Below are 5385 nucleotides of genomic sequence, written 5' to 3' on the forward strand. Positions count from 1 at the left end.
CTTTACTGTCAATTTGCAACGCAACAATGCAGGTCTCAGCCATCACCCTGCCTACGTCTATTGGAGCGATCGAAGTTGCGTCAATTTATCTTCCGCCAAACACTGGTCTGTGTGATCATCACATGGAACAGGTTCTAGGCCAAAGGTTGAATAAGACCCTCATCGGCGGCGACTGGAATGGATGGCACCCATTTTGGGGAAGCAATAGTGCGAATCGTCGCGGAGAAGTCATATTTGAGGCGATTCAAAACTTACAATTCAGCATATTGGCGACTGGAGCCCCCACCCGTTACCCAATTAATGGACACAGGCCCTCGGCAATCGACTTCGCTGTCTACAAAGGCATCTGTGACCGGCAATTGACCATTGAAGAATCCTTGGACCTATCCTCTGACCACCTGCCACTAATAGTCACAATCCACGCGCAGCCACAGCCCTTGCCCATTAGGAAACAACTACTGCCAGCAGGATCAGATTTAGGAGTCTTTAGGCGCGAGCTCCATTACTCTTTGCACATAGAAATGGAACTTAACACTCCTGAAGACGTGGACTACGCAGCAAACAAACTGCAGGAAGAAATAGTCAAAGCTGCGCACCAAGCCGCCCCACCATCTTGCCAAACAAGACAACAGTCTCCGTACAACATCCCCCTCACCTTGGAGGCCCAACACCTACTAATACACAAAAGATGGGCCAGGAGACGCTGGTTAAGATTACGCACGCCTGATGCCAAATCCACGTACAACGAAGCCACGAGGCATCTTAAAGCTGCTCTCGCCCTGCTTCAAAAGAGGTGTATCAGCGATGCGCTGGTACGAGCTGAATCGCCCACTGACGCAGAGTTTCAATTATGGAAATTTACAAGAAAGCTCAAACGGCAGCCAATACGTCGACATCCCATTCGGAGCATTTCTGGTTCCTGGCACATTGGTGACGAAGCTCAAGCTGAGGCTTTTGCAAACCACCTTCAAGACCAATTCACGCCGGTGATTACCGCAGAGGCCTCAGAAATCGAAGCAACAGAAGACATCGTTCTCTCGCCCCTCCCAGCTGAAGACCAGATAACTGGATGTACAAAAGAAGAGGTTCTTGAACACATCAGAAGAGTGAAGGCAAAAAAATCCCCTGGATATGATCTAATAAACGGCAGAGTCCTTAGAGCACTGCCTGACTCCACCATAGACTACATAACTATGGTGTACAACGCCATGCTCCGCATCCGGCACTTTCCAGCCTGCTGGAAGCGCGCCGTGATTGTGATGATTCCTAAGCCTGGCAAACCCGTGGGAGAAATTGAGTCGTACAGACCAATTAGCCTGTTGCCAGTACTCTCCAAAATATTCGAAAGAATATTTCTGGAACGAGTACTGACACATCTGGGACGCCAGGAGGCCATTCCAAACCATCAGTTTGGCTTCAGGAGACAGCATGGAACACCGGAACAGGTTCACAGAGTTGTGCACCATATCCTTGGAGCCTTTGAAGAAAAGATGTACTGCTCTGCCGTCTTTTTAGACATCAAACAGGCGTTTGATCGAGTTTGGCACCTGGGACTGCTGCAGAAAGTGAGGACCACCCTTCCAGCCCCATTTTTCGCGTTGCTATCCTCATACCTTATTGGAAGAACCTTCCAAGTGTCAAGGGGGCAAGCAGTATCCTTGACTAGACCAATTATGGCTGGAGTACCACAGGGTAGTGTTCTAGGCCCAACACTTTATACTTTATTCACAGGAGATATGCCAACTCCCGAGCCAAATATAGGAAGTACAGATGCAGTACTCATAGCGACCTATGCAGATGACACCGCCATCTTATCACGTCACGTATCTGCGCAAGAAGCTTCAGACTCACTACAAAAATATCTGGACTCTTTCGGACGCTGGGCAAAACGGTGGTGTATCACCATTAATGCACAAAAGTCTGTACATACTACCTTCGCCACTAGAAGAGGAGATTGCCCAAGCGTTGCATTGGGGCCCACTATTCCCAAAGCCTCAAAAGTAAAGTACCTTGGTATCACTCTTGACAGAAGGCTGACTTTTAAAGCGCACATAAGTCAAGTAACCTCAAAATGCAAAAGCAAGCTAAAAACCCTCGACTGGATGCTGAGAGCTTCAAGCAAGTTGTCTTACAGCAGCAAGGCCGCCATCTACAAGGCAATAGTTGTCCCAACCTTCGTATATGGTATCTCTCTATGGGGCTCCTCGGCGAAGACTACAAGGAACAAAATTCAGACCCTGCAGAATAAAGCACTACGCAGATGGACTGGAGCCAGCTGGTTTGTAAGAAACTCAGTCTTACATAGGGATTTAGCAATTCCCACAGTTGCTGAACTCATTGGGCGACACAGTTCAAGATACGCGGACAGACTTGCAGCGCATCCTAACCATCTCGCAAGCAACCTGGCTATAAACAACAATAGGCGAAGACTGAAGAGATTGCATCCTCTAGACAATATAAGAACTAATTAAGATAGTAGCTACAAGTGCAGAATAATTGGCATATCTGCCCTCCCATTAGTTAAGGTTTAGAGCTAAATGCGCTATAGAGTCTAAGACAATAAGCTGCAACAAAATAAAGAAAAAAAAAAAAAAAAAAAAAAAAAAAAAAAAAAAAAAAAAAAAAGTTTTATCGTTTTATAACTCTGCCTGTTGACTTTGAAAGCTACCAGAGTCTAGCTCTATTCACTGACAATGACATATGATATACTATTATCATCTTAAGGTTGACTCCTTATATATGTTAGTTGATTTGAATATTTCATAAATTTTTACATTTGTAATACAATTTGAAGCAACAATTAATAAAATAAATAGTGATAAATTGAAACAATTTAATCAGTCTCGATTTAATTTTCCAAACAAGCAATTAAAATGTTCTTCATACAATTCTTCTAAATACTAAAACAATTTCAGAATTCAAAATTTTTTGAGACAAATAATTATTTAAAAAAATTAAATTTTTTTAAATAACTAGAAAATATTCGATTGTATTTTTGCAATAATAAATGTTTCGTTGAATCAATCTAGATAACTTTAAGTACCCTGATCAAGCATGAGATACTTTGGCAGCAATAACTTTAATGCTTAAGTACTTAGGCAGCGGCAACTACTTGAATATTGCATATCGTATTTGTAGATTGTCACTAGTCGTATCTCAAGGTAATACAGCCAGACGTAAGCCTAGTGGCACCAGAGCCAAGATAATAATGTGGCAGCCATCGTTTATAACGATGAGATCATATTGTTCGTATGCATACGATAAGTATATATATAAATATATATAAATTTATGTATATGCACATCTCTGCTTATCACTCGAAGCTAGGGTCTGTTGAGCTTTGACGCTGCTCTATATAAGTAATATTGCATTTCCAGTAAAATGAAGTAGTCCATAGTCTTGCGCTACTAAATATATCAGCTGCTTGTATTATTGTGGAGCATGTCTCATCGAAGGTTTTCCCCAATAGCTCTATGTGTGGAGCATACTTAAGATTGGGTTTCCGTTTTACTTATACAAATATGCATACAGTATGTGCATAGGTGTGTGTGTGTGTGTGACCATAATAAAAAGCACACACACTTTTGTCGCTAAATGGACAAACCCCCAAAACAAATAAGCTAAATATATACATGCTTATATATACACTTGAGTGTAGCTACATGTAAATAAAAAGTTTCAACCGTAATACCGCACAATGGCTACAGACACACGCACACAGCTAGCCCCCTGCCACATCTCTTGACCAGAAAGCCGCCTGGGCCTAAATAGAAAAGCCGCGCAAAGCGCAAAACGCAAACCGCAACAGATAAACTTCACAAATGCGTGTGCCGTATGATAATAACCGAGAGTCGAGCGACGAGAATCGAGGATCATAACTGGCGATGGTTGTGCGTTAAAGGCATGACACGAACTAGCATGATCTTTGCTAGAATATGCAATACAAATTTTTATGTCAATTTAATATTGAATCAGGTTCCAATTGGGAAACTTGAGGAAATGTGTTCTTAAGGAATTTGCATAACATCCAGAGCTAATATATGTGGTAGCTGATGCTCCAGCATTTCAGCTGAGGCTGTCATATATTGACCAAAATAACCATATTAGATGACTATAAGAACAGACATTTAAAATTGAGAGAATATATATAGATGAATATACTGTAATCTGAAAAGTCTCGATTTTAATTTTTAATTTTTTATAAAGCATTAATTAGACGAAATTAATAAATTTGTAACATATTAATATATTTTCATAAAATATTTGACAAAATGAAAATTGATATTTATGCATAATTACCATACATTATAGTTGCCTACATAATAATAATAATTTTCGGCTTAGCCATTCGCGTTTCCAGCTCATCTTCAAGCCCGTGTCGTGCCCTGTCGCTCACGCGACCATCTCTAGCAGAAAAACCAACCGCTACAAAGTCTGCGAGCTGAAGCCTCCGCTGGCTGGCATGACTCATACGACTTGGACATTGAGACGTTTGCCCCAAGTGTGGTGCCGACTTATGGCACGAGCGGCCAATATTTACAACTGGCGGCTGCATGCAACAGTTTGTTGAATGAAAATGTGGCACCTAAGCGCGCAGGGGTTGGTCAGAGGCGCTGGGAGCAGGAGGAGGGCTGTCTTGGATATCTGAATACGAGCGCAATTAGAGCGCCTGCAAACAGGTTTTGCGGCCAAGCTGTGCGGCGGGGCTTGGCTTTGGTGCACACGTGCAACATGTTTTTTTTTTCAGGTTAGTTGCAATTGGCATTGCCAGGCGCTGCATAAAGTTCAAGCCACATGCAGCAGCAGCCGTTGCAGCCACCCGCAGCCGCGACACGAGCCTGAGCGATCGTAAGTGGGTCAATTACAGGCTGCCATTGTCGCGCGACTTATAAGGCACACACACACACACGCACATAAGTATGTATTTGTATATGTTTGTGTATATATGTATATGCCTTTATTTGTGTGTCTGCCAAAAATTGTGCAATAATAAATTCAATTTCACAAATATGTTTAAAAGAAACTACGCAAACCAGAAGCAGCAGCAGCAGAAGCAAAATACAGTTAATAAGTAAGAGTAAGACAGTGGAGTGTGATCGACTGCAAGATGCCCTGGCTTGTGCTTTGTTGCTGTAACTAACACATGTGCTTTAAGATAGCTCAGAGAGACACAAGTGTAATAGACAGTTACAAAACATAGACCAATTCAAAAAGTAAGTAAAAAATAAAAAGTTGCCCACTTTTAGAATAGAATGCAAAAATGAGAATTAATTTGGTAGAAATAGTAGATGTAAAATATTAAAAAATAAATAACAATAATAAATTTTAAAAAAAGTTTACTGATTGACATTTATTTAATTAAAAAAAAAAAATATATATATATAT

The sequence above is a fragment of the Drosophila hydei genome, unplaced genomic scaffold (genome assembly GCF_003285905.1).
Source record: "Drosophila hydei strain 15085-1641.00,03,60 unplaced genomic scaffold, DhydRS2 tig00008119-arrow-pilon, whole genome shotgun sequence".
Lineage (NCBI taxonomy): Eukaryota > Metazoa > Arthropoda > Insecta > Diptera > Drosophilidae > Drosophila > Drosophila hydei.